The sequence below is a fragment of the Chiloscyllium punctatum genome, chromosome 1, assembly GCF_047496795.1.
Source record: "Chiloscyllium punctatum isolate Juve2018m chromosome 1, sChiPun1.3, whole genome shotgun sequence".
Lineage (NCBI taxonomy): Eukaryota > Metazoa > Chordata > Chondrichthyes > Orectolobiformes > Hemiscylliidae > Chiloscyllium > Chiloscyllium punctatum.
In genome coordinates, this window is record NC_092739.1 from 63,629,864 (window position 1) to 63,655,396 (window position 25,533).

The window sequence follows — 25,533 nt, forward strand, 5'->3', positions numbered from 1 at the left end:
TTGTACACAAAATTAACTTGGTCAGAGAAGACAGAGTGTAATTTTGGAAAGGTGCTTTTCTGACTGGAGGTCTGTGACCAATGGCATTCCATAAGGATCAGGGCTGGAAACTGTTGTTTGTAATGTATAAATAATTTGAGTGAAAATGTAGGTGATCTGATTTTTAAGTTTGCAGACAAAGCAAAAATCAATGGAATTGTGAGTTTTGAGGAAGATTGTCAATAGGATACAGGAGGATATAGATTGGTTGGGAAATTGGGTGGAGAACTGGTAGATGGAGTTTAATTTGGAGAAGTGTGAGGTGTTGCATTTTGGGAGATCAAATGCAAGAGGAAAGAAAATAGTAAATTTCAGCTCAAAATGTGTAGCTCCTTAGATTGAAAGAGGGTACAGAGAAGGATAAGAAAGTTCACACCAGGCATTAGGCATTTTAACTACAAGGAGTTACAATGTGATCAAACACTAGCTTTATCAGAGATGGAAAGGTCACAGGAACTTCATTGAAATGTTCAAATTTAAGAGAACGCTAATAAATTGCTTGACATAACCTTATACCTCTAATTACAATTGATTGAAACACAGAAAAGGGATGATATTCTACAGTTAACTATCAGGTATAGAGAGGAGTGAATGTCTGGAGCAGCTTCTCTGTGGAGACAATTGTTAAAATAAACACATTATACAGTGTCTACGCTCGGTTTGTCATAATCATGTGACCTCTCGTATAACTTGCTTTCACTTTCGAAGGAACGGCCTTCAAAACAAGTTACACAAAACAAGCTCTCAGAAGTGTGAAGCTGACATAGGGGAGATTTTCAGAGCTGTTAGAGGACCAGCTGCTATAAGAAAGAACAAGGAAGAATTAAAACTGCAGTCTGCGACTTGGAATTACTGGATGAGTCAGAATAATTTTGAATTTTCCAGTTTACGTTGTTATGGAAATAAAAGGGCAACTGAGACAGAATTAGAAGTTCTTCCAGTTTCAGCATAAAACTTATGAACTACCTTTGAAAATTAAACTAAAAGTAAAAAATAAGAGGACCAACTCTGGTATCAATGCAGTGGAAAGAATACTTTAAGTTGTATTGCATCCTCATCACACTGAGGAGCGGTAAAGACAGATTGGAGATATTTTGGAAATACAGCTTGAAATTACTACAAAGAAGTGCCTGCAAAATGATCAAGACCAGAATATAGGAAATAAACACTACAGAGAATACTGTGACTATAGCTTTTAGAGGTCTATTTTATCCTTTGTTTGAAATCATAGATCCATAGAATCCCTACAGTGTGGCAACAGTCCAACAAGTCCACACTGGCCCTCTGAAGAATATCCCACCCAGACCCATTCCCCTATTACCCTACATTTAACCCTGACTAACGCATCTAATCTACACATCCCTGAACACGATGGGCAATATAGCATGACCAATTCACTTAACCTGTACATCTGTGGGAGGAAATCAGAGCACCCTGAGGAAACCCATGCAACACGGTGAGAATGTGCAAACTCCACCCAGAGTTTAGAGGCTGGACTCAAACCCAGGTACCTGGCACTTTGAGGCAGTAGTGCAAACTACTGAGCCACTGAGAAAGGTTTTAAGACAGAGGTGCCTAGATGCCTATAGAAAACCTGAAAAGTAAACAGCTTAAAAAGTTAGAAAAATAGAAGCAGCCTAATTGGGTGTTGTCAAGCTCCCACAAAACAAGGATTTTCAGTTTATTAGGTTTTCAGTAGCAGCTGTTGCTGCAGGACATCTCTCCCCATTACATTTTCCATTCTCAGTTGCTGCTAAAGGCTCAGGGTTCTCTTCCTGCTGTTGGAGTTGCATTTGAGGCCATCTGTTTTTTTCTGAATTTGTGTTTTGGCAAGAGTATGTTTATGGGATGTTACTACATAGGAACAGTTAGTTGACTAGGAATTGGTATTATTCTGTTGGATTTTTCAATAGAGTTGTTATTCAAATGTTCTCTTTCTTTTGTCGTATTTTAACTATGGTAAATGAATAAAGTACATTTTACTATAAATTCAGTGGCTTCACCAATCAATATGCATCCAAAATGAAAAGTCAGGCACTTGCCTTTAAAATAAGAAAATGTTAGGGTCTAGCCATCTTCGTAATGTATTTTATGGGGATCTGGTCTAATCCATAACAATAAAAAGGACTTTCCGTTGTGAGGAGAGTAGAGATCTAACTACATGAGGCTAAATCAATTTGCACACGAATGTTTAAATTAGATTACTTACAGTGTGGAAACAGGCCCTTCGGCCCAACATGTCCACACCGCCCCGCCGAAGCGCAACCCACCCGTACCCTTACATCTACCCCTTACCTAACACTACGGGCAATTTAGCATGGCCAATTCACCTGACCTGCACATCTTTGGACTGTGGGAGGAAACCGGAGCAAACCCACGCAGACGTGGGGAGAATGTGCAAACTCCACACAGTCAGTCGCCTGAGGTGGGAATTGAACCCGGGTCTCTTGCGCTGTGAGGCAGCAGTGCTAACCACTGTGCCACTGTGCCACCATGCCACCCATAGATGGAAAGAAGTAAAGAAAATCAATAAAGATGTCTGGTGGTCAAATGTCAGATGATGGATTGTGACAGTCACTCTGAAAAACACAACCAGCTGACAATGTCAGGCTTAAATATGCTAAATGATTTTTGTGACTGTTACAATGATGACTGCAGAAGGAGACCATCAAGTGACTGAAGTTTCAGACAGATGCCAGTGCTTCTATTTGGATTAGTAACCTTACATTTACAAGAATGGATGTGGGGCATTTCACAGGCCAACCAGCCATTTACTGTTGAACAAAACCAAGAAAGATTAAAAGGATGTTCCTGTATGTATTGGATGTCTTTCTGATGAATATCATATCAAAGTAGATCAATTGCAAGACTAACTGAGGAAAGTTCCAGCTACCCTCAAACACAACATACAGGAATCCAGTAGGTCCTGATCAAATGAAATGAAGAGAAGAGAGCCAAGAAAACAATCTTTAAGGAGCTCAGGATAAGCAATGAAGCAGAAGAGAGAGTTACCATGGAAGAATAGAAGATAAAGTGAATAACAAATACAGAAAATGCTGAAGGTACTCAACAGGTCTGGCAGAATGTATCAGTGAAAGAAACAGAGAGTTTTGGGTTTGGTGTGACACTTCAGAAGAAGAAAAAATGTGATAAATAAGAAGAATGGAACAAGAAAGTAACAATGTATTTAAAGATACTTAACATCAAGTACGAAGGTTCCCAAAGCAAAAGGAGTTTGCCTAGTTGGGGTAGCACGCTGGCTCAGTGGTCAGCACTGCTACCTCATGGCGCCAGGGACCCAGGTTTAATTCCAGCCTCAGACGACTGTGGAGTTTTCACATTCTCCCCGTGTGTGTGTGGGTTTACTTTGGGTGCTTCAGTTTCTGTCCACAATCCAAGGTGTGCAGGTTAAATGATTTGGCCATACTAGATTGCCCATAGTGTTCAGTTATGTGTACTTTGGGTGTATTATTCAGGGGTAAAGAAAGGATCTTACGGTGAGGGAATGGGGTCTGAGTGAGGTGATCTTCAGAGGATTAGTGTGGATTTGTTGGGCTGAAGGCCCTGTTTCCACACTGTGGAGATACTATGGTTCTATGATACTTCCTGACAAGGTGAGAAGTCTAATAGAGATGTAGCAAACAACTGATGTGAATGTAAACTACTAATTTGTTGAAACTTAGTGAAGTTCTTGCCTGATGCATCATTGAAGCTTACAGCTAAGAATGCATAGTTGGATACTAGGCCACAGGACAAGAAGCAGCTTTCACTCAGACGAAGAAACTAGCATAGAGTCATAGAGTTATACAGATGCACAGCACAGAAACAGACCCTTCGGTCCAACTCGTCCATGTCGACTAGATGTCTCAACACAATCTAGTCCCACCTGCCTGTACCTGGCCCATATCCCTCCAAACTCTTCCTATTCATTTACCTATCCAGATGCCTTTTAAATGTTGCAGTTGGACTCACTTCCACCACTTCCTCTGGCAGCTCATTCCATACACACAGAGGGTGACTGCGTGAAAAAGTTGCCCCTTAGGTCTCTTTTATATCTTTCCTCTCTCAGCCTAAACTTCTGGTCTCCAGTTATGGAATCCCCCACCCCAGGGAAAAGACTTTACGTATTTACCATTTCCATGCCCCTCATGATTTTATAAACCTCTACAAGGTCACCCCTCAGCCTCTGACGCTCCAGGGAAAACAGCCCTAGCCTATTCAACTTCTCCCTATAGCTCAAATCTTTGAACCCAGGCAACATCCTTGTAAATCTTTTCTGAACCCTTTCAGGTTTCACAACACCTTTCTGATAGGAAGGAAACCAGAATTGCATGCAATATTCCAAGAGTGGCCTAACCAATGTCCTGTACAGCCGCACCATGACCTCCCAACTCATGTACTCAATACTCCGACCAAGAAAGGAAAACATACCAAATGTCTTCTTCACTATCCTATCTACCTGCGACTCCACTTCCAAGGAGCAATGAACCTGCACTCCAAGGTCTCTTTGTTCAGCAACACTCCCTCGGACCTTACCATTAAATGTATAAGTCCTGCTTAGATTTGCTTTCCTAAAATGTAGCACCTCACATTTATCTAAATTAAACTCCATCTGCTACTTCTCAGCCCATTTTGCCCATCTGATCAAGATCCTCTTGTAATCTGAGGTAATCTTCTTCGCTGTCCACTACACATCCAATTTTGGTACCATCCACAAACTTACTAACAATACCTCTTATGCTCACATTCAAATCATTTATATAAATGATGAAAAGTACAGGACCTAGCACCGATCCTTGTGGCACTCCACTGGTCACAGGCCTTCAGTCTGAAAAACAACCATCCACCACCACCCTCTGTCTTCTACCTTTGAGCCAATTCTTTATCCAAATGGCTAGTTCTCCCTGTATTCCATGAGATCTAACCTTGCTAATCAGTCTCCCATGGGGAACCTTGTCAAACACCTTACTGAAGTCAATATATATCAAATCTAGCACTCTGCCCTCATCAATCCTCTTTGTTAGTTCTTCAAAAAACTCAATCAAGTTTGTGAGACATGATTTCCCACACACAAAGCCATGTTGACTATCTCTAACCAGTCCTTGCCTTTCCAAATACATGTACATCCTGTCTCTCAGGATTCCCTCCAACAACTTGCCCACCACCAACATCCGTCTCACTGGTCTATAGTTCCCTGGCTTGTCCTTACCACCTTTCTTAAACAGTGGGACCACATTAGTCAACCTCCAGCCTTTCAGTACCTCACCTGTGACTATCGATGATACAAATCTCTCAGTAAGAGGCCCAGCAATCATTTCTGTAATTTTGCACAGAGTTCTCAGGTACACCTGGTCAGGTCCTGGGGATTTATCCACTTTTGTGCATTTCAAGACATCCATCACTTCCTCCTCAGTAATATGGACATTTTCCAAGATGTCACCATCTATTTCCCTACATTCTATATCTTCCATGTCCTTTTCCACTGTAAATACTGATGCAAAATACTCATTTAGTGTCTCTCCCATCTCCTGTGGCTCCACACAAAGGCCGCCTTGCTGATCTTTGAGGCACTCTATTCTATCTCTAGTTACGCTTTTCTCCTTAATGTATTTGTAAAAACCTTTTGGATTCTCCTTAACTCTAGTTGCCAAAGCTATCTCATGTCCCCGTTTTGTCCTCCTGATTTCCCCCTTAAGTATACTCCTACTGCCTTTATATACTTCTCAGGATTCACTCGATCTGTCCTGTCTATATCTGACATATGCTTCCTTCTTTTTCTTAGCCAAACCCTCAATTTCTTTAGTCATCCAGCATTCCCTATACCTACCAGCCTTTCCTGTCACCCAAACAGGAATATACTGTATCTGGACTCTTGTTATCTCATTTCTAAAGGCTTCCCATTTTCCAGCCGTCCCTTTACCTGCGAACATCTGCGCCCAATCAGCTTTTGAAAGTTCTTGCCTAATACCGTCAAAATTGGCCTTCCTCCAAGTTAGAACTTCAACTTTTAGATCTGGTCTATTCTTTTCCATCAATATTTTAAATCTAATAGAATTATGGTCGCTGGCCCCAAAGTGCTCCCCCACTGACACCTCAGTCACCTGCTCTGCCTTATTTCCCAAGAGTAAGTCAAGTTTTGCACCTTCCCTAGTAGGTATATTGACATACTGAATCAGAAACTTTTCTTGTACACACTTAACAAATGTCTCTCCATCTAAACCTTTAACACTATGGCAGTCCCAGCCTATGTTTGGAAAGTTAAAATCCCCTGCCATAACCACCCTATTATTCTTACAGGTAACTGAGATCTCCTTACAAATTTGTTTCTCAATTTCCCTCTGACTATTAGGGGGTCTATAATACAATCCCAATAAAGTGATCATCCCTTTCTTATTTCTCAGTTCCACACAAATAACTTCCCTGGATGTATTTCCGGGAATATCCTCCCTAAGTACAGCTGTAATGCTATTCCTTATCAAACATACCACTCTCCCTCCTCTCTTGCCTCCCTTTCTAGCCTTCCTGTAGCATTTGTATCCTGGAAAATTAAGCTGCCAGTCCTGTCCATCCCTGAGCCACGTTTCTGTAATTGCTATGATATCCCAGTCCCATGTTCCTAACCATGCCCTGAGTTCATCTGCCTTCTCTGTTAGGCCCCTTGCATTGAAAAAAATGCAGTTTAATTGATCAGTCCTACCTTGTTCTCTGCTTTTTTCCTGCCTGCCCTGACTGTTTGACTCGCCTTTGTTCTCAACTGTACCAGGAGAAAGTGAGGACTGCAGATGCTGGAGATCAGATCTGAAAAATGTGTTGCTGGAAAAGCGCAGCAGGTCAGGCAGCATCCAAGGAGCAGGAGAATCGATGTTTCAGGCATAAGCCCTTCTTCAGGAATAAGGAAGGTTTGCCAAGCAGGCTCAGATAAAAGGTAGGGAGGAGGGACTTGGGGGAGGGGCGTTGGGAATGCGATATGTAGAAGGAGGTTAAGGTGAGGGTGATAGGCTGGAGAGGGGGTGGGGGCGGAGAGGTCGGGAAGAAGATTGCAGGTCAAGAAGGCAGTGCTGAGTCCAAGGGTTGGGACTGTGATAAGGTGGGGGGAGGGGAAATGAAGAAGCTGGAGAAATCTGCATTCATCCCTTGTGGTTGGAGGGTTCCTTGGCAGAAGATGAGGCGCTCTTCCTCCAGACGTCGTGTTGCCATGGTCTGGCGATGGAGGAGGCCAAGGACCTGCATGTCCTTGGTGGAGTGGGAGGGGGAGTTAAAGTGTTCAGCCACGGGGCGGTTGGGTTGGTTGGTGCGAGTGTCCCAGAGGTGTTCTCTGAAAAGTTCTGCAAGTAGAGGAGGCCACATCAGGTGCAGCAGATGCAGTAAATGATGTGTGTGGAGGTGCAGGTGAATTTGTGGTGGATATGGAAGGACCCTTTGGGGCCTTGGAGGGAAGTGAGGGGGGAGGTGTGAGCGCAAGTTTTGCATTTGTTGCAGTTGCAGGGGAAGGTGCCGGGAGTGGAGGTTGGGTTGGTGGGGGGTGTGGAGCTGACGAGGGAGTCGCGAAGCGAGTGGACTATCCGGAACACTGATAGGGGAGGGGAGGGAAATATATCCCTGGTGGTGGGGTCCGTTTGGAGGTGGCGGAAATGACGAAGGATGATACGATGTATCCGGAGGTTGGTGGGGTGGTAGGTGAGGACCAGTGGGGTTCTGTCCTGGTGGCGATTGGAGGGGCGGGGTTCAAGGGAGGAGGAGCGGGAAGTGGAGGAGATGCGGTGGAGAGCATCATCAACCACGTCTGAGGGGAAACTGCGCACTTTGAAAAAGGAGGCCATCTGGGTTGTTCGGTTAATGGCGCCCGAGCAGTTACGGAGGCCAATGGAAGATACTGGAACGGTTGAGGAATCCGTAGTGTGGGGGTAAGTACATGAAAGTCTTTGGTACTTACTGTCTTTAATTTCCGATATGTTTCTCAGGAGGACCAATTCCAATACCGAACAACCCAGATGGCCTCCTTCTTCAAAGACCGCAGTTTCCCCTCAGATGTGGTTGACGATGCCCTCCACTGCATCTCCTCCACTTCCCGCTCCTCCTCCCTTGAACCCCGCCCCTCCAACCGCCATCAGGACAGAACCCCACTGGTCCTCACCTACCACCCCACCAACCTCCAGATACATCGTATCATCCTTCGTCATTTCCGCCACCTCCAAACAGACCCCACCACCAAGGATATATTTCCCTCCCCTTCCCTATCAGCATTCCAGAAAGACCACTCGCTCTGTGAATCCCTTGTCAGGTCCAAAACCCCCACCAACCCAACCTCTACTCCCGGCACCTTCCCCTGCAACCGCAACAAATGCAAAACGTGCGCCCACACCTCCTCCCTTACTTCCCTCCAAGACCCCAAGGGGTCCTTCCATATCCACCACAAATTCACCTGCACCTCCACACACATCATTTACTGCATCCGCTGCACCTGATGTGGCCTCCTCTACATTGGGGAGACAGGCCGCCTACTTGCGGAACGTTTCAGAGAACATCTCTGGGACACCCGCACCAACCAACCCAATCGCCCTGTGGCTGAACACTTTAACTCCCCCTCCCACTCCACCAAGGACATGCAGGTCCTTGGCCTCCTCCATCGCCAGACCATGGCAACATGACGCTTGGAGGAAGAGCGCCTCATCTTCTGCCTAGGAACCCTTCAACCACAAGGGATGAATGCAGATTTCTCCAGCTTCCTCATTTCCCCTCCCCCCATCTTATCTCAGTCCCAACCCTTGGACTCAGCACTGCCTTCTTGACCTGCAATCTTCTTCCCAACCTCTCCGCCCCCACCCCCTCTCCGGCCTATCACCCTCATCTTAACCTCCTTCCACCTATGGCGTTCCCAATGCCCCTCCCCCAAGTTCCTCCTCCCTACCTTTTATCTTAGCCTGCTGGACACACTTTCATCATTCCTGAAGAAGGGCTCATGCCCGAAATGGCGATTCTCCTGCTCCTTGGATGCTGCCCGACCTGCTGCGCTTTTCCAGCAACACATTTTTCTGCTCTCAACTGTACCAACCTCAGATTGAAATCTTTCCTCACTATTTCCCTGGGTCCCAGCCCCCACACCCCCCACACCTTGCTAGTTTAAATCCTCCCGAGCAGCTCTCGCAAATTTCCCTGCCAATGGCAGCTCAACACATTTTGTAAGCCGCAAACCCAGCAGAGTCATGAAAACTGAAAGACAAACATCTTGCTATGATTAAGTACTTGTATTGGGAATGACTTGCCTCAGGGAAGAGATATCGACCCAAGAATTACTATGTATCAATCAAATTGCTTCTTAGATCTAATGACTCTTATCTTGTTTTTCTACCATTCACTCATGTTGTGCTTATTAGGTGACCCCTGTCCACTTCACATCGTTGTCTTAATGGACACTCACTATTTCAACATTGTTAATTCCATGTGGCTGATTTTTTTTAGCGCAAAAGGTCTTCAGTGTCAACCTCCATTGCATGCATTGCATTTTTGTCCAGAGGAAGGGAAGGCAGCTTTTCATGGTGGGGAGCACAGAACAGGCATGTGGGATGGACCGATCACTGTGTGGATTGTGCTAAGTCAATTTTACCCCTGCAGCATGTGCCCACCAGTTTATGTGGTAAATGTACTGCATGTGCTTCAAGCAAATGACAATGTGTGAAAGTCAAGGAGCGTAGGTTTTAATGGGGCAAAGGGCATAATGTCAGGTCATAGGCAATGTCACAAACTGTCAAGGAGTTAATTTGAAACCAGGCCAAAGGCTTTGCCATGGTCTACTATCTTTGGTCCTACTAGAATCCAGGGATAATATCTTTACAGTCCAATGATTGAACCATAATCAGTCCTACAGCTGAACTGCAACCAGGACTTAGTGGTAAGGGGAGCTCAGAGATATTAGTCTGGAGGGAGGCCATGTTCACTTCGTGCTGTCCAGAGAAGTCATGCAGGGCCCTGGGCCATGGTCAGTCTTGAGGCTATGTTCAATGATGGTCTAGCAGAGTTTGCCCTGGTATGGGAATGGTAAAGCTTGGAAATTATGCATACACGACCAACTCGCTTTGTCCACTTCGGAACAGTGATCCAATATGACAAGTGTATTCATTTCCTCGTGCTGTTTTTCTTCTGGGTTAGCAGGGGTAGTTCAAAGAGTCCTGTGGAAACTGGGGTGGGATTGGTGCTAATTGGACTGGGCTGCTGATGGAATGAATGCAGTGATTGCGATAATTCTACACAGAAGGGTGGATCTCCAGTCAGAGGTGAAGACTGGAGGCTCCAGCAAGGGAGGTTTTCATAGGCCATGATCTTGCTGGCTTCAACATGGGAAGGATGTAGAGTATAGAAATGTCCAAAGGCATAGGATCTGGCAAAAGTGAGAAACTTGCCATACAACATTGAAAATGAACTGGGCAATAACTGAAGAAAATGGCTGACATCACATGGAAAGTGTGTGGTGCAAGTTATTGTTTTAACTATTGGAGATGGAGTGAAACTCTTGGAAGTGGAGGCCAGGCCATAGGATTTTAGTAACCAAGTATCCACTGATTCATTACATCCCACATTTCCCTTCAATTCACACTTCTTTGGCAAGATATTCATTGTTCAAGAATACACATTGCAAATCTTGGCCTCAAACAAGCAGATATATCATATGATGCACATTAATTCCATCCTTTTCATTTCATCAATGCAACTGTAGTAAGCCAAGAACACTTAAAAGCAAAGCCTGAAGATCCCATTTCCCAAAATCAGAGCATAGCTAGAACCAGAAGTTAACATTTTGTAGCTGCCAGGATCTCACACTGAAATTAAGTATTTTTTTTACACATTCAGGGAATGTGGGCATCATGATCTGGCCAGCACTTATTATCCACTTCTAATTGCCCATGTGGAGGTGATTGTGAGCCCTCTTTAACCAGTACTGTACAGTTGGTCTTGATACACCTGCAATGTCATTAAGACCATGTCACAAAACTCGTCCCTTTTTTTTTCTAAAAGCTGTTCACTGGCTCAATGAGACTCTGTCCTTGATTTTTTTCAAAGGGGTAATAAACCGGGCTGGGCTCTGATCAGTCTGGTTTGTTACAGCGATATAAAGGATTTGAGAGCCTTTTGTTTATACGTTAACAGATGAGACTTCAGGCCAAAGTGAACAAGTTTTAGAAGTGATTTATGGAATGAAAGGGGAATGGTCAGTTCTCGAGCTGAGCAGTTTAGTTCAGTCTAGAACTGGCTGGGAGTTCAACAGTGAGCTGTGTGGAAATGCTCTCTTCAGCTCTTCAAATTTCAACCTGTAAGCATCTGACCCTTTTTTTGTACTGTGTTTTAAAGGGGGTTTGCTTATTGGGACTGTTATGTGTGTACTTGGAACAGCACGCTTTAGTCTAGTTTGGATAGACTGAGTTCTGTTGGGGTTTTTTTTCTTTTCCTCGTGTTTCATTGTGTAATTTTGTGAATATTCTGGGTAATTTTCACTGTATACTTACCGAAACAAATTGCAAAGTTATGGTCTGGAATGTTTTGAGTGGTTTGGTCTAGTCCATAACAGATTGTGCAATTTTGTGAATAATTTTCTTGTCTGCTTTAAACCTGGTAAGTCAACCTCGCTAACATATTCTGGGTAATTTTCACTGTACACTTACCAAAACAAATTGCAAAGGTATGGTCTGGAATGTGTTGTGTGATTTGTTCGAGTCCATAACAGATTGGGGGCTCTTTGCAGGATTTTAAATAACATGTGGCAGGTGCTAGTGTCTTTATTTCAGGTGTTGGTTTGGTTGGGTAGACAAAGCTTGGGATAGTAATGGCTCTTACAGTTGCCAAAAGTTTTCTGGAAGTGCATGTGGTGACTTTGGAAGTTTTTCAAAAAGTGATAAGACCAAACTGCAGGAATTAGCAGAGAAGCTGGAATTGGACCTGCCTGAAACGTTGATTTTCCTGCTCCTCAGATGCTGCCTGACCTGCTGTGCTTTTCCAGCACCACTCTAATCTAGACTCTGATCTCCAGCATATGCAGTCCTCACTTTCGCTGGGGGTTTTATCAGACTAGTATTATAGAAGGGAAGGTAAAAGATAGGTCAGAGGGACAAGTTGTAAATAGTTGTTAGTTAATTACTCACTGTTACAATTTAAGAAATAAAGTTGTTAATTTTTACTTTAAATAGTTCTTGGCCTCTCAAATTTTCACAGATTACTGCACAGGATAAATCTTTTCTGTGTTGCTGGTTTAAATTAAGGAGGAGGGTTTACCCCGTGTCATAACAATAACTCCCATTATGGCTTTCTTCCCCTTTGCAGTTCCTCAACTCTACACACACAGATTCTACATCACCTAACTCTACAATGTTTCTTGCCATTGAATTAATTTCATTTCTTATTATTAAGGCAGCCCCAGCCCACCCTGGACTTCTAAGATTTTCATCCTGTGCCAGTGAAAAAAAGGCAAAATAATTACAAATCACATTATTGAGTGGCTTGGGAGAGAATCTTAGGTAGCAGTATTCCCACGTATCTGCTGCCATCGTCCTTCTCGTTGGTAGTGGTCATTGATTCGGAAGGTGCATCTAAGATGTTGTGTATAAACTGTTGCAACAATAATGGTGGAAGGAGTGAATGCTTTTGTATGCAGTGCCAATCAAGTGGCTGCTTTGTACTGTCTGGTTTCAAGCTTCTTCAATGTTGTTGGAACTGCGCCCCATTCATGCAAGTTGAGAGTATTCCATCACATTCCTGACTTGGATGTGGTGAAAAGGGTGGTGGAGAAGACCCAGAACTTGCATGACCTTGGTGAAGTGGGAGGAAGTGTTGAAGTGTTTGGCCACAGGGTGGTGGGGTTGTTTAGTCCATGGGTTCTGAAGATGTTCTCTGAAGCATTCAACAAGCTGATGTCCTGTCTCCCCAATGTAGAGGAGACCACATCAAGAGCACCAGACCCAGTAAATGAGGTGTTCAAAGGTGCAGGAAAATCTCTGCCAAATGTGGAAGGATCCTTTGGGGTCTTGGATGGAGATGACGGGGGACGTATGGGCGCAGGTTTTGCATTTCTTGTGGTGACAAGGGAAGGAGCCGGAGGTAGAGGATGGGTTGGTGGGGGTGCATGGACCTAACAACTGAGTCACAGAGGGAATGGTCTATGCAGAATGCTGGAAGGGGTGGGGAGGGAAATCTATCTCTGGTGGAGGGATCTGACTATGCACATGCACCACCGCCCTGTGGCCAAACACTTCAACCTCCCTTCCCCATGCAACTCTGCAAAGGAATTGCAAGTCCAGGGCTTCCGTCTCCAGCAAACTCTAGCCACCCAATTCCTGGAGGAAGAACACTTCACCTTCCGCCTTGGGATCCTCCAACCATACAGAATTAATGTCAATTTCACCAGTTTCCTGATCTTCCCTACTCCACCTTTTAGAACATAGAACATAGAAAAGTACAGCACAGAATAGGCCCTTAGGCCTACGATTTTGTGCCATGGTTTAATTCTGATGTAAAATATAATAACTTAACCTCTCACCCCTAAACTCACTGCTACCCATGTGCATGTCCAGCAGTCGCTTAAATGTCCCTAATCACTCTATTTCCACCACCACAGCTGGCAACGCATTCCATGCATTCACAACTCTCTGCGTAAAGAACCTACCTCTGACGTCTCCTCCATACCTTTCTCCTAATATCTTCAAACTATGACCCCTCTTACCAGTCAATCCCCCCCTAGGGAAAAATCTCTGGCTATTGACTCTATCTATTCCTCTCATTATCTTGTATTCCTCGATCAGGTCTCCTCTCTTCCTCCTCCTCTCCAGAGAGAAAAGTCTGAGCGTATTCAACCTTTCTTCATAAAGCAAGCCCTCCAACCCAGGCAGCATCCTGGTTAACCTTATTTGCACCATCTCCAAGGCCTCTGTATCTTTCCTATAGTAGGGCGACCAGAACTGGACACAATATTTCAAGTGTGGTCTCACCAGGGACTTGTAGAGTTGCAGCAAAACCTCACGGCTCTTAAACTCAATCCCCCTGTTAAAAAAAGCCAAAACACCATATGCTTTCTTAACAACCCTATCCACTTATGTGGCAACTTTGAGGGATCTATGTAGTTGCACACCTAGATCCTTCTGTTCCTCCACACTGCCAAGAATACTGTCTTTAATCCTATATTCATCATTCGAGTTCAACCTTTCAAAATGCATCACTTTGCAATTATACAGGTTCAACTCAATCTGCCATTTCTCAGCCCAGCTCGGCATCCTGTCTATGTCGCACTGCAGCCTGCAATAGCCCTCGATATTATCAACGGCACCTCCAACCTTTGTGTCATCTGCAAATTTTCTAACCCACCCCTCAACCTGCTCATCCAAGCCATTTATAAAAACTACAAAGAGCAGAGGCTCAAGAACAGAGTCCTATGAGACCCCACTCATCACTGACCTCCAGGCAGAATACTTTCCATCTACAACTACTCTCTGCCTTCTGTCAGCCAACCAATTCTGAACCCAGATACTAAATCTCCCTGTCTACCATACTTCCTGACTTTATAAATGATCCAACCATAGGGAACCTTATCAAATGCCTTGCTGAAGTCCACATACACCACATCCACTGCTCGACCTCCATTGACCTGTCTTGTCACCTCCACAAAGAACTCAATAAGATTTGTGAGGCATGGCCTGCCCCTCACAAAACCATGCTGACTGCCTTTAATCACACTATGCTTTGCCAAATAGTCATAAATCCCATCCCTCAGAATTCTTTCCAAAACTTTGCTGACCATAGACGTAAGACTGACTGGTCTGTAATTGCCCAAGATTTCCCTATTGCCCTTCTTGAAAAGAAGAACAATATTTGCCTCCTTCCAATCCTCCGGTACAACTCCAGTGGAGAGTGAGGAGGCAAAGATCCTTGCCAGCGGCTTAGCAACCTCCCTTCTCGCTTCCTGGAGCAGCCTGGGATAAGTCTGGTCTGGTCCTGGGGACTTATCAATCTTAATGTTTTCCAAAATTTCCAGCACATCAACTTCATCAATCTTGATCTGGTCAAGCCTGTATCCCAGCTCCTCAAAGTTTTCATTCACAAAAAGATGCCTTTCCTTCGTGAAAAGCAAAGCAAAAAACTCATTTAGGGTTTCCCCTATCTGCTCAGACTCCACGCACAAGTTCTCTCCACTATCCCTGATCAACCCTAACTTCTCCCTATCTTTTATCCCAGATCCAACCCTCCAACTTGTCACCAAACTTTTAAACTATCCCATCTGTCCATCTTCCTTCCCACCCATCCACTTCACCCTCCTCCCTATCACCCTCCACTTTCATCGACTTCTTGCATTCTAGCCACCTTCCCCCCAGCCCCAACCCCCTCCCATTTATCTCTCAGCCCCTTGGGCCCCTTCCCCCCCTCCCACATTCCTGATGGAGAGCTTATACTTGAAATGTCGACTCCCCTGCTCCTTGGATGCTGCCTGACCGGCTGTACTTTTCCAGCACCATGCTTTTCGACTGATCTCCAGCATCTGCTGTCCTCACTTTCTCAATAGGTACTTTCAATCTGCAGCAGATTAAAAGTTTAAAACAGACCAGCCAGTCTGCTCCTTGAGAGAAGTGGTTGACTCTTGGCAAATTTTTTGACATCCAGAGCAAGAAAACTAGTTTTAAATTTGATCCAGGGTGTGCATATCCATTCTTTATGATTTAATACGGCCAGTGAAGCTTCAGTTTCTCAAGCTGCCTTCCATCATATTTCAAGCAATGGGAGGAATTGTCATAGAGACTATTGATACCTAGAATGTCAGTGATGCCATGACCTACGAAAGAGAAAAATTCCTACCTTAGAAGTAGGGGAACAGTCTTAATTTCCTCATCTCTAGAGTTGTCTTCAGAAAGCTCTTCATTCTTACTGTTGTCTGTTCATCCCTGAGTCTGTGTACAAAGCAGAAGAATGTGGGACATGAGAGACAAACATTCAGTTCACTGCCTTACTTTTCAATGGGTTCCTGGGGGATGGTTATGGTTCTCTTTTCAATGATTTTTTTTTCCATTATTGGTCTTCACTACATTTATGTCCAAGTCTTTCTAAGTGTCATAGCCCGGTTATCAGCTCTCCTGAGAAGCTGCCGTCCCACTCTACAGTTGTGCTTAACTTCTGAGGAAATGATAAGGGAGCATTTCTGTCCTGCACATCCTCCAAGAGAGCTGAGAATGCTGTTCAAGACTAATACCACAGGTGAAAGAAACTTGGATTGTGAAGAAAGAAGGAATTTGATTTAAATAGTTAAACAGTTTTTCAAAATAACAGTTTTAGGGTGGCATGGTGGCTTAGTGATTACCACAGCTGATTTATAGGACCAGGCAACTATCTGTGTGGAGTTTACACATTCTCCCCATGCTCCTGTTTTCTCCCACAATCCAAAGGTGTGCAGGTCGGGTGAATTGGCCAGGCTAAATTGCCCATAGTGTTTATGGATGTGTCAGCTATGTGTGTTAGTCAGGGGTAAATATCAGCTAATAAGGTAGGAGAATGAGTCTGGGTAGGTTACTCTTCGGAGGGCCAATGTGGACTCGTTGGGCTGAAGGGCCTGTTTCCACTGTAGGGATTCAATGATTCAATCCGTGGTAGATTGAAGGAAAATAAACTTGAGAGCAGGAGGTGGAAGGATGCAGCAAAGGGTTAATAACATACTAACTCTAAGCATAGCTTCTGAACATATGCATAGGGAACTGTGTCATAATCTTATCTGTTCACATGGAACATGGTCCAAAGTGGTTAGGGTTTCTGTGGTGTCCTCCCTTATCCTGTTGTCTTTTCAATAAAACCTGTCAATGTTCACACACTTGACTGCAGACCTGCAACAATATTAATAGTTCAGCTAATGCAGCAAATATGCTGAGAGTTTAGGGCAAGTAAAATACATAATTAGTTATAACTGTGAAATGCATGAGCTAATCACAGATATTCAACATTGATTTGTAAAGTTGAACAAGTTGAATTTTTCAGCAACGTTTGACTGGATAAAGGGAGTATAGTGGATATAATAGAGATGCAATTTGAGAAGATATTGACAGGATGCTTCATGTAACAGTAATTGCTATTTATTAATATCCTTTCACAATAAGAAGGTCCAAAGGGGTTTCACTGGTTTAAAGAGAAAAAGGCTGTGAAGATATGATCTATTTCATTAAAAGTTGAACCAACTGAGGAGGGATTTAAAAGAAGTTTCATGAACTTTTCATGATTTTGAGAAGGTAAGTAGCAAAAGATTGATTCTATCACTTCATACATTTAGTAACAACAGCCTTACACTCTGGACAAGCACTTTGGAGAACAAAAGTCAAAGTTAAAAGTTTTTTTTATTTCACAGAGCAGCAGTAAAATGGAATGTGAGCAGCCATCAAGTCAGAGATTGCATGATCTTCTAAAGTGGAATGTGATGATGTAGGGAAAGATCAAGGAAATTCATTCAATGTAGAGAGTTCTATTTGAAGACCTAAAACTGACAACATGGGTTTCATATATGTTTAAAGTACATTGATGGAATGTACATGTTGCTGGCTAGGCCAGCATTTATTGCCCATAAGAAAGTAACAGTGGGCTATGTTCTTGACTATCTGCAGTTCATGTGGTGGAGATACACCCACAAAGCTAATAGGGACAGCATTCCAACGTTGCAACAGTGAAGGTAAAGTCTCTATACTCCTAGAGGACCATAGGTCTGCTGTCTCATTAGGGAGAAATAACTGGTGGCCGTTTAACCTGAGGGTCACCATGTCTCTGGCAAAGAGAGATATTGAGATGGGGGGTCCTTCTATGATTTTTCAAGTTTGTAAAGTCTTGTCAAAAGAGGATTGGAGAGTTGCTGGAGTACAGCTTGAGCATTGCACTGGCTGTTGCAATTGTGCCTTACTAGTTTAGGGATTGAATGCTTATGGTGGGATACTGACAGTGTCACAGTACAAGATTTCTCTTTGGAACTATATGCAGCTGGAAAATAAGAAGTAAAGTATAGCACTCTTGACTTATGCCTTACAGATGGTAGATAAGGCAACTCACCACTGAATTACTCGCAGAGAATTTCCAGAAACTGACCTGCTCTTGCAAAATGTTTATTTGATTGATCCAGTTAAGTTTCTGGTCAGCGATAACCCTGCAAAGTTTTGATGGGGGAATTCAGTGATGGGCATGTTATTATACATGAATGGAAAATACTGATTACCTTCTTATCTCAACTTTAGAATTTCATATTTTGTCAACAACTATCTTAAGGTCTGGAGTGGAGTGCTCCTAGCTGAACCTAAATTGAACATCAGTGAATAGTTTATTATCATGGTAAATGCTATTTGATTGTGTTGTCAATGACCCCTTCCACCCCTTTAATGATGATTGAGAATATGCTAATTGACTGAATTAGGTTTTTGCAGACAGGACAATCCTGGGCAAATTTGCACATTATTGAATAAATGCTAGCTTGTACTTCTGCTATAATAGCTTGGCTAGTGTTGCAGATACCTCTGGAGCATAACTTGTCAATAATTTAGCTGGAATGTTATTAGTACCTTCAGCTTTTCTTGACATCCTGTGAATTGAGTCAAGTTGGTTGAAGACTGGCAGCTGAAGGAAACTAAGATGGATTATCCACTTGGCATTTCAGGCTGAAGATAATTGCAAATATTTTGCTTGTCTTTTGTACTTACATTCTGGGTTCCCCATCATTGAGGATGGGAATGTTTACAGAATCTTTTACTTTAATTGCTTACTATAATTTTCCACCACCATTCATACCTGGACATGACACAACTGCTGAGCTTTAATGTCATCTGTTCATTATGGAATAGTTTTCTTCTGTTTTTCACATGCTGCCTTCACTATACCGTCATGAATTAGCTGGTGTATACTGTACCTTTAAGAGAGAGTGAATGCTGTTTTGCGCTGAGAGCTTACAAGCACCTCACATATGACGAGCGAGCAATCTCAGAATGTATTGGAAAATTGAAAATATATAACATTTGGCTGTAAACCAGATACCTGAGTCAGTTACTATTTTGGTTAAATTTGAATTGTTGTTAATCAGTTTAAATTATGCCCCAGGATACTAAAATCCAATTGAATTTGACTTTATTGTTTAGCCAACATCAAACCACTGAGACAATTCGATATTGGGGGAATGAAAGAGGCAGGCAGTTTGAAAGTTAGACAGAGAGTAAACGGCTATTGAGAAAGACTGTCATTCAAAACACTCTCTATCAAAGGTACCTTTTTTGTATGAAACATCTTGCAGTAAAAGACAAAAGACAACCCAGGGAGGCCTTCAGCCAAAAGAAGGAGGACACCAGAGATGACAGCCACTGTGTGGTTTTGAAATTAAGTTAATGGAATTTTAATATGAGCATTTATTGGAACAAAATATTGTTATAGAGTTGGAGGCAGATAACAAACATTTAAGAAGAAAGGAGGTTTAGAATTGTAAATTGTTGTTGTTTAATGTTCACTTTTAGAGTTAAAGAAAGAATTGATATGTTTTCTTTAAATTGTGGATTTTGGAAGTTCTCTGTCACTCATATTTTAACAGATTACGAGGTGAGGTGAGCTTTTCTGGGTGTTTGGTTTAATTAACAGAGGGGTTCACTGCTGTGTTGTAACAATACAGAATATATATAATTTTAACAATGTGGGACCTCATGTTTTAGGTTTGCCTGGTGCACCTCCTTATAACATGCCCTGTGCTCCTCATTCATCCTGTGTTGATCCTTGACTTGGTAATATATCATAAGAGAGGAGGTTGAATGGAATTCTGCTGCTTCTAATAGCACACAGTATGCCTTATATGTCCAGTTTTGATTCTAAATCGCTGCTATTAAATACCATGGTACTGCCACACAACACAAAACAGAGTTTTCTCACTGACTTCAATTTTTCTAGTGCTCTTTGATGCAAAGTCCACCCTTTAACATCAAAGGCAGCTACTCTCGTCTTCCCTCAGGATTCCAAAATTTTTTGTCCATATTTGGACCAAAGCAGTAATAAGATCAGGAGACAATGGCTCTGACAAAAGCCAAACTGAGTCTTAGTGAGATTAATGCACTTGATAATGTTGCCAATGATACATTCAATCACTTTGCTGATATGGCATTAATTGACTGGATTTTGTTTTCTCTGGCTCCAACATAATCGGACATCATTCCACATTTCTCTTTTTTTATTTATTCATTTTGGGGGTTGTGGGAGTCTCTCGCTGAGCCAACATTTATTGGCCACCCTAGTTGCCCTCATGAACCACTGCAGTCCATCTGCTGTGGATTGACCCACTATATTGTTAGGGAGGAATTTCCAGGATTTTGACCAAGTGATAGTGAAGGAATGGTGATGTATTTCCAAGACCGAATAGTGAGTGGCTTGGAGGGGAACATGAAGGTGGTGGTGTTCCCATATATCTGCTGCCTTTGTGCCTCCAGGTAGAAGTGGTCATGGATTTGGAAGGTGGTGCCTCAGGTGAATTTCCGCAGTGCATCTTGTTGATAGTGCACACTGAGCATTGTTGGTGTGGATGCAGTGCCAATCAAGCGGGCTGCTTTGTCCTAGATGGTGTCAAGATTCTTTAGTGTTGTTGGGGCTGCACTCATTGGTGTGGTCTCCTCTACATCGGAGAGACAGGACACTTTCTTGAAGATCATTTCAGAGTACATCTCTGAGACACCCACACCATCAACCCCACCGCCCCGTGGCTGAACACTTCAACTTCTCCCCACTCTGTCAAGGACATGGAGGTCCTGGGCCTCCCCCACCACTAAACCGTCACCACCTGATGCCTGGAGGAGGAACACCTCATATTCCACCTTGGGACCCTGCAACCACATGGAATAAATATGGACTTCAACAGCTTCCTCATTTCCCCTCTCCCCACATTATCCCAGTCCCAAGCCTGCATTTTCGCACTGCCTTCCAGACTCGTCCATCACTGCCCCCTCTGACCTATCACCTTCTCTCTCACCTTCATCCACCTATCACTTTCCCAGTTACCTCCCCCCAACCCCACCCCCTCCCATTTATCTCTTAGCCCTGACCCATAAGCCCCATTCCTGAAGAAGGGCTTAGGCTCAAAACATTGATTATCTTGCTCCTCGGATGCTGCCTGACCTGCTGTGCTTCTCCTGAGTCAAGCTGCACTCATCGAGGCAAGTGAGGAGTATTCCATCACATTCCTGACTAGTGCATTCTAGATAGTGGACAAGCTGGATGTAGGTTTGCCCACTGAGCTGGAAGGTTCATTTTCAGATGGTTCATCATCATACTAGGTAACATTCACTGAGACTCTAGATGAAGCACTGCTGATAATTTCTTCATTCTATTTATATGTTTGGGTTTCTTTGGGTTGGTGATGCCATTTCCTGTGGTGATGTCATTTCATATGGTGATGTCATTTCCTGTTCTTTTTCTCAGGGTGTGATAAATCGGGTCCAAGTCAATTTGTTTGTTGCTAGTGTTCCAGTTGGAATGCCATGCTTCTAGGAATTCTCATGTGTGTCTCGTCCTAGAATGGATGTGTTGTCCCAGTTGAAGTGATGTCCTTCTTCATCTGTATGTAAGGATACTAGTGAGAGAGGGTCATGTCATTTTGTGGCGAGTTGGTGTTCATGTATCCTGGTAGCTAATTTTCTGCCTGTTTGTCCACTGTAATGTTTGTTACAGTCCTTGCACGGTATTTTGTAAACAACATTAGTTTTGCTCAGTGTCTGTATAGGGTCTTTCAAGTTCATTAGCTGCTGTTTTAGCGTGTTGGGGGGTTTGTGGGCTACCGTGATGCCAAGGGGTCTGAGTAGTCTGGCAGTCATTTCTGAGATGTCTTTGATGTAGGGTAGCATGGCTAGGATGTGTTTTGTTTACTTGTTTGGGTTTGTTGCTGAGAAATCGGTGGAGTGTGTTCATTGGGTACCCATTCTTTTTGAATAGGTGGTTTTCCTTTGCTCTGCGTAGTTCCTCTGTGCAGCAGTGGCTCATTGGAATAATGTTCTGATGCAGCTTCATTTGTGGATGTTGGGACGATTGCTTCTGTAGTTTAATATTTGGTCTGTATGTGTTGTTTTCCTGTAGACGCTGGTTTGAAGTTCCCCAGTGGCTGTTCGCTCTACTATGCATCTAGGAGTGGTACTTTGTTATTGTTTTCCTCCTCTTTAGTGAATTTTATGTCAGTCAGGGTATTATTGATGGTCTTGAAGTTTCTAATTTGTTTCATTTAGTGATGACAAAGGCGTCATTCACATAGCGGACCCAAAGTTTGGGTTGCATGGTTGGCAGAGCTACTTGTTCGAGTCTCTGCATTACTGTCTCTGCTAAGAACCCTGATATCGGAGATCCCATGGGTGTTCCGTTGGTTTGTCTGTAGGTTTTGTTGTTGAAGGTGAAGTGGGTTGTAAGGCATAGGTCCACTAGCTTGAACTCTATCAACAAACACATTGACTTGGACCCGATTTACCACCAGTTGAGAAAAAGAACAGGAAATGACATCACCACAGGAAATGACATCACCAACCCAAAGGAACTCAAACATATAAATAGAAAGCAGGAATCATCAACATTGCTTCATCCAGAGGCTCACTGAAGATGTTACCTAGTATGTTAATGAAACATCTGAAAATGAACCTTCCAGCTCAGTAAGCAAACCTACATCCAGAACCTCAACCTGAGCTACAAATCTTCTCTAATTTCAGTGGACAAGCTTTCTGGAGTCAGGAGCTAAGTTTCTTGCCACAGTATTCCTGGCTTCTGACCTGCTCTTGTAGCCACTGTGTTTATTTGGTGAGTCCAGCTCAATTTCTGATTAATGATAACCCCCGGGATATTATTATTGGGGGATTCAGTGATGGTACCCTATAGAATGTCAAGGGACGGTAGTTAGATTGTCATTTGTTGGTGATGGTCACAGCCTGGCATTTGTATGGCATGCATGTTAATTGCCACTTGTCAGCCCAAGCCTGGATCTTGTCCAGATCATGTTGCTTTTGGAACATAGACTGCTTCAGTATCTGAGAACTGGTGCTGAACACTGTGCAATCATCAGCGAGCATCCCCACTTTTGACCATGTGATGAAGCAGCTGAAGGTGGTTGGGCCTGAGGAACTCCTGCGGAGATGTCCTGGAGCTGAGATGACTGACCTCCAACAGCCACAACCATCTTCCTGTGTGTCAGATATGACTCTAACCACTGGAGAATTTGCCCCTTGATACCCATTGATTCCAGTTTTTCTAGGGCTCTGTGATGCCACACTTGGTCAAATGCAACTTTGATGTCAAGGGCTGTCACACTCTCTGGAATTCAGCTCTTTTGTTCATGTTTGAACCAAAGCTGTAGTGAGGTCAGAAGCTGAGTAACCCTGATGGAATCCCAATTGGGTGTTATTGAGCAGGTTTTTGCTGAGCAGGTGCTGCTTGATAGCACTGTTTATGACCTCTTCCATCACTTTACAAATGATTGACTGTAGACTGACTGGGGGGGGGGGTAATTGGCTGCGTTGGATTTGTCCTGCTTTTTTTAATGTACAGCACATACCTGGGTAATTTTCCACATTGTCAGATAAATGCCAGTGTTGTGACTGTACAGGAATAGTTTGGCTAGGGTAGTGCAGGTTCTGGAGACCAAGTCTTAAGTATTATTGCCAGAGTGTTGTCAGGGCCCGTAGCCTTTGCAGTATCCAGTGTATCCAACTGTTTATTGATATCACATGGAGTGAATCATATTGACTGAAGACCAATATCTGTAATGTTTGGGACCGCTAAAGGAAGACCTGATGGATCATCCATTCAGCACATCTGGCTGAAGATTGCTATAAAAGCTTCAATCTTATCTTTTACACTGAGCCCACTGATACACTGGGCTCTTCCATCATCGAGGAAATAGTTACTTGTGAAGCCTAATCCTTGAATGAGTTGTTTAATCATCCATCATTATTCACGATTGGATATGGCAGGACTGCAGAGCTTAGATCTGATCTTTTGGTTGTGGGATCACTTAACTCTATCTATCACTTACTGCTGATGGTGTTTGGCATGCAGGTAGTCCTGTTTGGTGGCTTCACCAGGCTGACACTTTATTTTCAGATTTGCCTGCTCCTGGCATTCCCTCCTACACTCTCCATTGAACAGGCATTGATCCCCTGCCTTGAAAGTAATGGGTTACTGGGGGATATGCCAGGCCGTGAGTTTGCAGATTGTGCTGAAGTACAATTCTGCTGCTGTTGATGATGCACAGCACCTCATGGATGCCTAGTCTTGAGTTGCTTGGTCTGTTCGTAGTCTTTCCCATTTGACACGGTGATAATGACACACAACACGATGGGGATTATTCTGAATATGAAGGCGGGACTTGGTCTCCACAAGGACTGTGTAGTGGTCATTCTTACTGATATTGTCATAGACAGATGCATCTGCATGTTTCCTCCATGTGTTGTTCAACATGAAGGAGCACTAATTTATCTGCTGAAGGAGGACGCTATGTGGTAATCAGCAAGAGGTTTTTTTGCCCATGTTTAACATGAAGCCACGGGACTTCATGGGTTCCAGAGTCAACATTGAGGACTCCCAGGGCAATTCTCTCCTGACAGTATGCCACTGTGCCACCACTTCTGCTGGGTCTATCCTGCTGGTGACACAGGACATGTCCAGGGATAGTGATGGTGGTGTCCGAAACATTGTCTTTAAGGTATAATTTCTTTAGTATGACTATATCAGGCTGTTGCTTGACTAGTCTATGAGACAGCTCTCCCAATTTTGGCACTAGCCCCCAGATGTAAGTGAGGAGGACTTTGCAGGGTTGACAGGGCTGTTTATACCATTGTCTTTTCTAATGCCTAGGTTGACGCCAGGTGATCTGTCCAGTTTCATTTCTCTGAGATTTTGTAGGGATTGTTACAACTGAATGGCTTACTGGGCCATTTCAGAGAGAAATTGAGAGTAAACCACATTGCTGTGTGTCTGGAGTCAAGTGTAGGCCAGACCAGGTTCGGATGGCAGATTTCCTTCCCTGAAGGACATTAGGGAACCAAATGGGTTTTTCCAACAATCAATAATGGATTTATGATCATCAGTAGCTTCTTTATTCCAGAAATGTTTTTAAATTGAATTCAAATTCCACCATTCACTGTGTTAGGAATCAAACCTAGGCCTCCAGAGCATTATCTGGGTCTCTGGATCTCTGGGTCTCTAGCAACAATAATATGATGCCATTGCCTGCCACCGTATTGTGTGGATGCCAGTTTTGTATCCTCAGTGGAATTGTTTAGCTAAGCGTTATGATCCCAGCTCATGTCACTGCTGGCCAAGTCAGATCCCAGACTGTAAACAGGCTTGATAGATCATATTCCTTTTCAGTGCTAACAAGGAGGTCTTTCACTGAAACAGTGTTGCTGATTCATGTTTAACCATAAAAATAATGGTTGTGATATGAAAGAAATGAGCATTAAATGGAGTAAACTGACTTAATTACACATCACACAAATTTAATGATTTTGA